Here is a 13,440-nt window from a genome sequence, read left to right as displayed (position 1 = left end):
ATATGATTGGTCAAGAGCGAACTCCTAAAGTAGTTTGAAGACAACTATTTACCTCCATGTGAGTCCTGTCTTAAGGGCAAGATGACCAAAAGATCTTTTACAACAAAAGATTTAGAACCAAAGAACTCTTCGAACTTGTACATTTATATCTCTGTGGTCCCATGAATGTCAAAGCATGAGGAGGGTATGAATATTTTATCATTTTTATTGATGACTATTCAAGGCATGATTATGTTTACCTAATGCATCACAAATCCAAAGCCCTTGAAAAGTTCAAGGGTATAAGGCAGAGGTTGAGAAGCTATTAAGTAAAACAATTAAAACACTTCAATGAGTATATGGACTTGAGATTTCAAAAGTATTTGATAGAACAAGGAATCAAGTCTAAACTCTCAACACCTTGTACACCTCAACAAAAGGGTGCATCAGAAAGGAGAAATAGAACTCAGTTAGACATGGTTTGTTTAATGACAAGCTATGCTCAACTGCCTGATTCGTTTTGGGGATATGTGGTAGAGGCTGTTGTATACATTTTAAACATGGTTCCTCCAGAAAGTGTTTCTGAAACATCATATGAGTTGTGGACAGGGCGTAAAGGTAGTTTACATCACTTCAGAATTTGAGGATTTCCTGCACATGTGTTGATAAAAAAACCCAAAGAAATTGAAATGTCGTTCAAAATTGTGCCTATTTGTAGAATACCCCAAAGAGATAATAGGTGGTCTATTTTATGATCCTCAAGATAACAAAGTATTTGTGTCGAAAAAATCTACATTCTAAGAGCAAGACCACGTGAGAGATCATCAACCTTGAAGTAAACTAAGTTATAGATAAATCAACATGAGTTCTTGATCAGACCAGTTCTTCAACAAGAGTTGTTGATGAAAATTGTGATTTTAGTATGTCACATCCTTCTCAAAAGTTGAGATTGTCTTGACATAGTGGGAGGGTTGTTCATCAAGCTGATCGTTAGATAGGTTTAACAGAAATTTAGCTTGCCATGCCCAAGGAAGGCATTAGGGAACCATTGACCTGTGAATAGGCTGTTGGGTTTAATACTCTAAATCTCGTAGGGTTCTTTATTTTGTAATTATATTGTACAAATATTTTATTTAATTAATAAAATACGAGATATTTTATTTGACATTTAGTAGCATTGAACCCACAAACCAATAAACTAGCATCCATGTTTATCATCTGTAGCTGAAACATGTATGTAGAGACATATAGGTAGATCATGTTTAAGTAATAATCTAAATTGTCTGTAGTAGATAGATAAAGTTGGATACCTTATCCTAGTGACACTACGAGCACGACCTACTTTGTAGATGTTACAAATGTTTTAAAGTACTACAAAGGATTTGATCCTGACCAGTCATATGGAGACATGTGAGTGGGAGTATTTTAGACAAAGGGGTTTCTATAAGACCAGACCACGAAATGACTAGTCTCATTATTTAACGTCATTCATAATTGAGGCTTACATTTCACCAGGATGACCATAAGTAACATAACCTGAATTCTGAGTAAGGTGGTCCTTTGATTTGTATGGGTGAGAGTGACCAGATCGCCGACTCAATAAGCCTACAATTTTTGGGGATTCATTAAGGTCGGGGTAAACAGATAAATTACTCTTTTAAGGTTTAATTGTGGCACTACACCCTCTCCTGGCCCAATAGGGGTTTGGTCATAGTTGGACTGTGACTTATTGTTTATTAGAGGAATCAATGGTACTTAAGAAGTTAGATGTAACTACATGGGCAAAAGGGTAATTTTGGCCCAGCTGTACTTACGAGCAATTTGTGAAGGGTCGTCACACTATTGACTGGATATATCCAATGGACATAGAAATATATCTATAGTGCAAAGAATGCAGTTGTCGATCTTTAGTGGAGTGCCCGAAAGTTAATTGATTTTGAATAATTAATTATTCAAGTACTATTGGAGCTTCAATCAACAGGTCCATAAGGTTTCCTCTATAACTCAACAGGGATTTAATGAGAATTAATTTTGGATTAAATTTAATTTTTCAAATTAAATGAGTGAATTAATTGTATGTGATATAATTAATATAGTGTATTTGATACACTATAATATAAAGTTTATTTGAGAGGAAATAAATATTTGAATATGATTCAAATATGATTTATATGAATTGGAATCATATAATTTAATTTAATATAAATGAGATTTATATTAAATACCATTAATGAGAGAATTAAAACTATATGTAGGTTATATGTTATATGTGATAAAACATATAGTTATATATATATAAATTAGTTATTATATATATATATATATATATATATGTATCATTTAAAATTAAAATTAATTATTATTTTATTATTTTTACTTGAATCTTAAAGGGAGGGAAATAACTACCCTCTCCTTAATTTTCTCTTTAATCTCACGATCAAGGTGGAAGTTGAGGAGTGATACGGTTTTCTTTTTCTTCTCGATTTTACAAAAAATAGAGAAAAAGGATATTTGAGAAAACTCTTTAAAAAAATCTCCCAGACTCCTTTCCCTCTCAAATCTCAATCTCCCTCTCCCAAAATTCCAAGAGCCCACACAACTCCTTAGATTCTCATCATGTTCATGACAATTTAGATAAAGGAATTTTCGTGAAGAAATTTGTTCTTCAAAGGTAGGGGTTTCTTAAACCCTATTTTTCCTCTTTCTTTAATTTGATTATGCATGCCGTAATTTTATAGTTTTTTGCATAATCATGTTTCTCGAATTTATGTTCTATGAAAAACAAAAAATTGGGATGATCTACGTCTCAGCTAAGGGCCTTCACACGTTCCTTCACAGGAAATGAATGATGACCGAAACTAGTGATCAATGCCATGGACCCTGAACTAGAGTCTATGTACTTCAATTCGGTCTGGGAACTTGTAGATAAGCCGAATGGGCTAAAATCTATTGGTTGTAAATGGATCTATGGAAGAATAAGAGACCAAATCGATAAGGTACATACCTTTATGGCTCGACTGATGCCAAAGGGTTATACTTAAAGAGAGGGAGTGGACTATGAAGAAACCTTCTCCCTTGTTGCCATGGATAGCTTTTCTAAATTGAAATCTTGAAGAAAAGGTTTGCAAGCTTAAATGATCCATTTATCGGTTAAAACAAGAATCTAGATCCTGGAATATAAGATTTGACACTGCGATCAAATCCTATGGCTTTGAACAGAATATTGAATAACCTTATGTCTACAAGAAAATTTAGCCTTTCTAGTGTTGTATGTCAATGACATCCTACTTATTGGGAATGATATAGGATTACTGATTGACTTTAACCAATGGCTAGCATCCCAACTCCAAGTGAAAGATTTGGGAAGGACTTAGTATGTTCTTCGAATCCAAATCATTCGAAATCACAAAAACAGATCGTTAGTCTTGTCTCGTGCATTGTATATAGATAAGATGTTGTCTAGATATAAGTTGCAGAATTCAAATAAGAGTTTGATACCTTTCACGCATGGAGTTCATTTGTTGAATGAACAATGTCCTGAGACACCATAAGAAGTTGAGGATAGGAAACGTATTCCCTATGCATCAACAGTCGGTAGTCTGATGTATTCCATGTTATGTACACAACCTGACATATGCTATGCAATGGGAATAGTCAGCAGGTATCAATCCAATCTAGGATATGATCATTGGATTTTCATTAGGAGAAGTGGGACTATATGCTTGAGTATGGAGCTAAAGATCTGATTCTTATATGATACAGTGGCCCTGATTTCAGATCGATAATGGTTCAAGGAAATTTACATCAAGATCAGTGTTCACTTTAAATGAAGGAGCAATAGTTTTGAGGAGTATAAAGCAAGGTTGTATTGCTGACTCTACCATGAAGACTGAGTACATAGCTGCATGTGAAGCGACGAAGGAAGCTGTATGGCTTAATAAGTTCTTGCAAGATTTGGAAGTGTTTCTAAATATGCATCTGCCTCTCACCTTCTATTGTGATAACAATGGGGGAGTTGCAAATTCTAAAGAACCCATAAGCCATAAGCGAGGGAAGGACATTAAGCACAAATATCATTTCATCAGTGAGTTTGTGCAATGAGGATACATGATCGTCAAATAAATAGCTTTAGACTTGGCTGATTTGTTTACAAAGACCCTCATGGCTAAATTTTTTTACGGTCATTTAATGAGTCTAGTACTATGAGTTATGTAAATCTAGGGCAAGTAGGTGAAGTTGTGGTTATGTGATGCCATAGTTTATTGTATTTATGTTTTTTCTCTCAAGCTCAACATTATATGTATATGACCCAACTAAAGTTTTAGTCCAAGTGGGAGTTTGTTGAGTTTTATGTTCTAAAACTCGTTGTTTGTAAACTATATAAAGATTCTATTTTTACAATAAAGTTATTATTGAGGTTTATTCAATAAAGATGTTGTTGAATGTGTGAATTCCTTGAGTGCCATGAACAATCCTCTCCAAGGTTCCAACGAATGGATCTCCTGGAGCGATCTCGAACACTCCCACGAGAGTTACTTTGTTATTCTCTAGGATTCCAATAGAGAGTAAGTGGTATCGAACTATTGGGGGAGAGAGAGAATAATAAGGTTCTGGAGAGTAGAAAGGATTTATGGTTTAGAGAAAATTCTGCACAATAACACTAAGGAGTTGTGTATTGTCAGAGTTTCTCTACAATGAGAATTGTGTATTTAGTGTCTTCCCAAAAGACCATGAGAAGAACCAAGCCCTTTCCCAATATTTTTATTTTCTAAGCCCATTAAATTAAATCATTTAATTAAATAACACTTATTTAATTAATTAGCCGAATTAAATAGCAGTTATTTAATTTTAGTTTGCATAATAATTAAATAACATTCAATCCAATTTAATGTATATATTTAATTATCATATACATCCCATGTATGTATGCAAAAACACTCTATTAATTAATTTTTTTTTAATCTAATTCATATGAATTAATTTGAATCTTATCCAAATATTACTCTCCAATATAATTATAGATCATATTCATAATTAATTATATATTAATCACATTAAGATAGTTTCCTCAAATTAATTTGAACAATTAAAATTATCAATTTTATGTATCCTTTAGTCAGTTAACGAGGGGACCTGGTGGACCTTTAGATCAGAAGCTACAACAATATGAGATAATTGGTTAAACTTATTAACCAAGTCAATCAATATTCGTTAACTGTGGGTACACTCCACTATGACCTACAACTACACTCTTCTCACTGCATATATATTTATGTGTCCACGGATATAGACCAATACTAACAAGTTAGTCCTTCACGAATGTTTGTAACTCCAACTAGGTTAAATTACTGTTTCACCTTTGAGTTACCTCTGGCTTCTTAAGTACCAGTGCTTCTCTAATGGAAAATCTATTTATGGTCTAACCAATAAACAAAAAGCCCTCTCGGGCCAATGGGAGGGTTGGAGCTTTTTTTCACGTTACGAAGACACCACTTAAGTGAACACTCATCTACTTACCCTCAATGAGAAAATGAGTGAATTCCATCTTATATTTTTATGTTCCTAGCTCCCCACTTGGTCTTATCCCCAAAATGGTAGGTATATTGGGGCAGCGAACTGGCCATCCTCACCCATGCAATTCATAGGACAATCACTTGTGAACAGGAGTTCATAATAAACTCAGGATTAAGACTAGATTGCCTAAGTCAACCTATTGAAGAAACTTAACTAGTCAACGATGTTACATCTAGTGGTTACTATTTTGTGATCCAATCCTATGTAAACTCATTGTATAGGATACCCCCACTCATATGTCACCTACATGAATGCGCTGGATCATTACGTTTCTATCAAATACAAAGTGGGTCATATCCACAGTGTTACCAGGATAAGGTACTCAACCTTATTGATGCTTGTTATTTATGAAGTGGAAATATGAATGATATGCGTTGATGGATTTATGTTGTTCACTCAAGTTTCCCTAGCGGAATTCAAGTGTAAATTCCTCTAAGTTTTCTGGTAAGTCCAGGGTCGAACACAGGAACTTGTGAAAATAGATTGCGTTGGTAATTTTGATGAAAACTTTGCGGTAACCAAGTAAATAAATAAGTGTTAGGTTTGTTGTCTGCATTGATGAAAAAGAAATAAATAAAGGTGGTGGATTTGAGAAAAGACAGTTGCGTTGATTGATGCAATGAGTATGTGATGAACGGGTTGAGAAGGTCTTTAGCTAGCATTACTCGGGAATGCATCAGACCATGCGATTATGTTACAACCATGCACAGCAAGTCATTTTCCAATGTAAATGCGATGCTCTTAAATCTAGGACGCATGTGTTGAATGCAAAATGTCCATAGAGCTTATCCGTAAGTCTCTACTCTTGTCCTATGCAATGATGCAAAATGCATGAAAACAAGGTGACCGCATACATTCATATCCTATCTCTAGGATGCATGCGATGTGTTGATAACAAATAGTGCTTAATCCTAAGTGCCTATCTCTCATTTATGCGTTCTAATTTGGCTCTTCTGAGTCTAGATTCTAACCTGACCTTCCCAAGTCTAGACCCTATGTCAAACCCCTTTCCAGATTACCCTCTTAATCTAAAAGAGGATATGACCGCGGTAGTTACTAGCCCTGCTGCCAGCACCCACCACCTTAGTCCTCTAATTTAAATGCCAACCTGCTAAACATTAATAATGTATGAATATGGTACGCCTCCCTAAAAGTTCAACAAAATATTATATAAACACATGCATATAGCTATGATATAACGTCTAAGGGGAGAAACATTCATGGATGGGCCCAAACATCTCTAACAGAGCCCTAATCCCTCTCAAACATGCGTACATAAACAGATCAACAACTTAAATCCTCTTAATAGGCCGAGTCTTTCAGTGGCAAGTAGCAGTAGGATCAACCCTGAGGAAACTGACAGCTACCTGAAAAGCGAATACACAAAAATTCTGTGAGCTAAAAGCCCAGTGAACGATTATAGGATCATATAACATCAAGCATTCCATCACTATAAACATGTAAATATCCTAATGAGTAACTCAAGCAATTTTCTTTAAATGTAGCTTTAAACCATTCTTAGATATCATCAAACATTATTATTTCCTAGTTGAGAACGAGCCTAAATGCTCTAGCTCCCAACGTTTATTACCGACCAAGAGACCCATACTTTGGCCTCTAATTCAAAACTACCTACGTGCACGTGACCATACTAAGTACCATCATACCTTAGGTACTTTCGCTCAGATACCTTCTCAAACCTGTCTATCAGTATCGAGCTACTAAGATACCTTCTCAAATGTCCTTCGATATCAAGTTGATCAGGTACCTTCTCAAATGTCCTTCGGTACCGGGGTATTTTATAGCATCAAGTTAAGTTCTATTGCCTACCATCTACACAAGAACTCATTTTCTTTTAGCCTTCCTCTAGGAAGCATATTTCAACATAAGAATTTAACTTTTATAATGACTACATTACATACCTTGGCCTGTGCTACACATATACAAGTCGAAAAATATGCGTTAAGTTATTCTCCAACCATTTGTTGCTTGAAGGAGTATAAATTCATCATTCGTGTCACTGTAACTTACTTTATCTTATATACATAAGTACTGGAGACATTAATTCACTTAGTCACTCACCGCTCTTCATGGCTCTTAACGGTTTATACGCCTCTCCTAGCTCTTCTTAGCTTGAAAGGACATAATTCCCAGTTAAACTACTTAGAATTCTTAGTAAAATACCTTAAATAATTCATTTACTAAAGGAACTTTCATCAATAAAGAAAGCTCTACTGGCGAGATCCCTATAAGCGAGATCATTGCTAACGAGATCGGTGAGATCCTTTCTAGCGAGATCGGCGAGATCCTTGCCAGCGATATCAACGAGATCATTGCTAGAGAGATCAGTGAGATCCTTGCTAGCGAGATCAATGAGATCCTTGTTAGCAAGATAAAGCTTTTCCTAGCAAATTTTCATCCTAGCGATACTCGGCCCAATTCCTAGCGAGATTTCCTTCTAGAGCGAGATCAACGAGATTTCCTTCATAAGCGAGATCCTCACCCCCATATCTCGCTATAACTCCCACAGTGAACTATTTTTTTGTTCTTCTCAAGTAGCTGTCTGTTTATGCATCGATACTCTGTTATAACTTCAAAAATTCATAACTCAAAATCCAGAGCTCTTTTCAAGAAACTTCCTTCTACAAACTTGTTTATAATTGAGTTAATTTCAAACCTTAAAATTGCAGCTAAAAATTTCTTATGTTTGGCCTGGAGCTTCCAATCTTCACCTCGGGCCCTAATTAATCCGAGGTTCTACCTCTTCTACAAATTCTCCACTTTTGTTCTTCTTCTCTTGCAATCTTTCTCCGACAACTTTCAAATGGAACCAATTTCACTAATTTTATGATTTGTGATTTGAAAATGAAATCCCAAAGGCTCTATTTATAGGCATCCAAACCTCCTATGGTGTTGACACCACCTACTTAGCTACATGGCCACATTTTTAATCCTCCCTTTATCAATATAAGCTGACTTCACCTTGGTACAATGTGTTCTTCCCAAACACATCCAACACAATTTCTTAGGGTTTAAGAATTTCTCTTAATCGGACACCTAAATTTTAATTGACATTTTTCCTTACATCTTCAAGCTTTGTTTGTATTCAAATTAGGGTTTCCAATGCATAATCTATAAGATCGTGGCCAAATTCAACGCATAAATGCCCGGCCGTTCGATGCACAGGCGGTTTCCTTCGATCGCGTGAGCATGACGTTCGAATGAGGCATTCAGGCTGCTCTCGCTCTCTCCATTCTCGCTCTCTCCCACTTTCTCGCTGATCTCGCTCATTTCACTCTCGTTCGAATTTTTCCAAATAATTTTCTATATTTTCCTCAGTTCTTCAATCCTTTCTTCACTATTCAGGATTTAAGTCTTCAAGGTTTTCTCTTCTTTTTGTCCTTTTAGGGTCCTCTCTACTTGTACTCAAGGATCAAATATGGTTATCGTAACTATAATACCTAACCATTATAGTTTACATTCACTCTTACTAATTGTTCATCCACAGAAGGTGACAATTATTGTAGTTATTATGAAAATTGTAAAATTATTAGATTATTTACATAACATAGGATTTAACTTTCTCCTAATTAACCCCTTAATCACTTACTTAAGTAGGAAAATGGAGATCCGGGTTTCACATTTCTGACGAGTGAGTACCAAACCGATTTACTACTCTTTTTATGAGTTCCAGTGTTAAACCACAAATGATCCATTTGAAGGTATAAGATCCAACCTGTGTTGATCTTTTTATACAGGTTCATGATCAAACCACAATGATTCCTTTATTCGGGTTCAAGATTTACCTGAATAGCACAAGGAATTTACATTTTTTTCCTTTTATTTAGAGTTATTTTTAGATTTGATGTCGTTTGCAAGTGATTTACAGGATTTGAGCAAAAGAACAAGGTTTGGAGTTCAAGAGAGTGAAAGTCCACCAATTTTACCAATAAAGTTAAGAAAGGACTAAATCTTTAGAATAGGAAAAAAGACTAAGGCCAAAACTCAGAACTCACACTAAACCTCAAAACAAAGTCTAGGATGGCGATGCGGCAGACTCACGCGGTAGAGGGGCTTTTTCTTGACAATGTCACAGCACTGTGCCTTTTCTAATAATTCTAGGGTTTTGTAGCTAACTTGATCACGAAATACTGGAGCCTTGGGAGAGTTTTGCTGCATAAAAGAATTAAGAGAGTGAAGGTAATTGTTTGGAGGCTATTCGTGATCCCGAGATCCAAACGGAGGCTTGATTGACGGTCTTCAACGACGGAAAATCTCTTCGACAATAGTACTTCCTTGTTATTTTCACTTTTTTTACTATTCATTTTTGCCAAATTGTATGAGAATATGTTTTTGACAACCATGTGGGCTAGACTCTTATGTTCTATGGTGTTGAAGAATTTAATTATGGATTTGAGTTAATGCATAGTGTTTTTATGAATAATGTGGATTTGAATATTTTCCAATGGTATTATGCGTATATTATATTGGTTGGCCTTCAATACATGTTAGATTGAATTTTCAATTTCATAGATTGTTTGACCAGACTTGTAAAATCGAATCATTGTTAATCTCTCATGAAAATAGTTAAGTTAATAATGACTGTTTTTGTAACTTTACTTAATATCATGCTTCTTAATTTGGTTTCAAAATATTAGTAATCACTCAAGTTTGCATGATATAGGTTATTCTTGAAAGATAACAATCCTAAGTTTAGTTTCTAGACTTAAACATCGATAACACAAGATTTCATAGAACCTTTACACGACTTAATGAAATAAATAATGAAATTAACACTCTTAGACGCTTTTATTATCCAAAAGTTCAATATTTATTTTCTAATTTTCTTTTAATCTAGTAATCACATCATTCATCTATCTTCAAATTCTTAGATAAAATTGACCTACTTTAGAATAGCTAAACATTTGATAGTTTGAGCTCTAAACTTTCAAAAGAGAATCAATTTAGAGTCTCAATTATTATTTCCTTTGAAAATTTTCTATGCATCAATTCTATAATATCCATTGAATTAATCATATATTTGAAGTCTAAACACGCATAAGAATTGAATGCATAGATGATTTTCAAATGTAATATTAATGAGGGGAGTTGATTAACTTACAAAAGTTATATGTTTCACACAATATTTATTTGCCTTTGGTATCACCTTAAGGGAAGCCCAACAAAGCAGGAGAGGCCACATTTACCCTAAGGGAAACGTAATAAATCAATGACCATCATAAAAATGGGTCCCATTTGACTATGTCTCATGTTATTTATTTGTGTTTTGTACCTGTACTGACATTTGTGCCCCACATCCAAATCTATAATAAAAAATGCAAACTGATTGACAATCAGAGGGTGTTCAATCCAATTGCATTTGTAAATTACGTCGATATCTACCGTTATTATTATTGTTACTATTACTATTGTGGTTGAAGCCCTAAATCTCGTGGTCATGTAGTTTGTAATTGTATTGTATAAACATTTTATTTATCTAATAAAATAAGAAATATTTTATCCGATATTTAGTTGCATTAATCCACAAAAACCAATAAACTAAGATCTAGGGTTATCTTCTATAATTTAAACATGTATGTGGAGACAAACAGGTGGATCATGTTTAAGCAATAACCTAAACAGTTGTTAGAGTAACGAACATGCAATCAGAAACAATTTGGATATAAAGCATTCTAATTACACTAATTTTATGGATAAAGCATGCTAGTTCAAAACTGAAATAACAGAGTTTTAATGAACAAACCTTGATGTAGTTCAAAATTGAAGCAATTTACTAGTTGTTTTTTATCACCAACACTTCATGGACCACCGTTAGAGTCTTCCTCACTAATCTTCAACCTTAAAACAGATTGTGGGATAAAAAAATGTGATGAATTTTAAGGGAAAAACGAAGTTGAAGAGAATATGGAGTTATGGTTTTCTATAGTTAAAATTTAGCGTCAAAAGCCAAAATTCTCGACCTCAATCTTTGTAATTCATTCCTCTATTTAAAGGGAAAATCATGCATATCAAATTAACCTTAAAGTGACAGCAAATTAAAGGTTATTTTAGTGGAATTTTGAGGTGGTAAAGAGGTTGAAACATGGGGAAAATCCAATTTCTCCAAAATCTTTTTAATTTTTAAATTCTAAAATTCAGTTTTAAAAGAATTTTCTTAAAACTAATTCGAATGATTAATTTTAAATAATTAGTTAATGAATTTAATTAATTTTAATTTAATATTAAATATTAAATATTAAATAATTTTAGATAGTAAATTAGACAATTTAATTCGTAATATTAATTTAACATAAAATATTAATTAATAATTAACACCAATCATGATAATGAATCCCCATTCCTGTGTAGAATATTTAAATCATTTTTAAATATTTTCACACTCTATATTGTTTAATTCATAATTAAACGATAAGTTATTAAGTATATCAGTTGTATTTGTAAATACAATTGATGCTTACTTCTTAAATTAAATTTGAACGTTTCAAATTTTTTCATCATATTGATTTAAATATTGTACAAATGAATGGGGATTCATGATCATGATTGGTGTTAATTATTAATAAATATTTGATGTTAAATTAATATTACTAATTAAATTGTTTAATTTACTATCCAAAATTATTTAATATTTAATATTTAATATTAAACTAAAATGAATTAAATTCATTAACTAATTATTTAAAATTAATCATTCAAATTAATTTTAAGAAAATTCTTTTAAAACTGAATTTTAGAAATTAAATATTAAAAAGATTTTGGACAAAGTGGATTTTTCCCATATTTCAACCTCTTTACTACCTCAAAATTCCACTTAAATAACCTTTAATTTGCTGTCATTTGAAGGTTAATTTGATTTGCATGATTTCTCCTTTAAATAGAGGAATGAATTACAAAGATTGAGGTCGAGAATTTTTGCTTTTGATGCTAAATTTTAACTCTAGAAAACCATAGCCCCATATTCCCTTCAACTCCGTTTTCCCCTTAAAATTCATCACATTTTTTTATCCCACAATCCGTTTTAAGGTTGGAGGATAGTGAGAAAGGCTCTAGAAGTGGTCCATGAAGTGTTGGTAAAAAAAAAGACAACTAGTAGATTGCTTCATCTTTGAACTACATCAAGGTTTGTTCATTAAAACTCTGTTTTTTCAGTTTTGAACTAGCATGCTTTATCCATAAAATTAGTGTAATTTGAGTGCTTTATATCCAAATTGCTTCCGCTTGCATGTTCTTTATTCTAACAATTTTTTAGGTTATCTCTTAAACATGATCCACATGTTTGTCTCCATATACATGTCACATGCTCTCAAGTTTTACTTGTTGACAGATTATACATCGATCCACATATTCTGCTATGTCTCTTTTCATCCCAGGCCATCAGTAAGATTTCCTCAAAGTTCTATACATCTTGGTGCTACCTGGATGCATAGCATAAGCGGAACTATGTGCTTCCTCTAGAATGGCTTGTTTAAGTTGTAGCTTGTTAGGTACACACATTCTCCCCTCCTTTTCTAGCACATTGTCTGCTCCTAGTTGAAAGTCACCCCTGATGCCCTTACGTACATCATCAGCAATCTTCTGAAGATCAGGGTCTTCCAACTGATCCTACTTAAGGTTTTCTACTAAGGTAGGCCTTATCTGGAAAGTAACTATCATTCCTCCTGACGATTCCACTGATAAGGCAGTTCTAGAATTCTTGAACTCCCGCACATACCTCTTATTGAACCAATAATGGCCTTGGGTCCCGAGGATTTCCTACTTAGTGCATCTGCTACAACATTAGCCTTACCAAGGTGGTACTCGATGGAATAGTCGTAATCTTTAATCAATTCAATCCATCTTCGTTGTCTTAGATTCAACTCCTTTTGA

This window comes from Benincasa hispida, chromosome 7 (assembly GCF_027475165.1).
Source record: "Benincasa hispida cultivar pf3 chromosome 7, pf3_genome.v1.1, whole genome shotgun sequence".
NCBI lineage: Eukaryota > Viridiplantae > Streptophyta > Magnoliopsida > Cucurbitales > Cucurbitaceae > Benincasa > Benincasa hispida.
Note: the sequence above shows the minus strand (reverse complement) of the source record.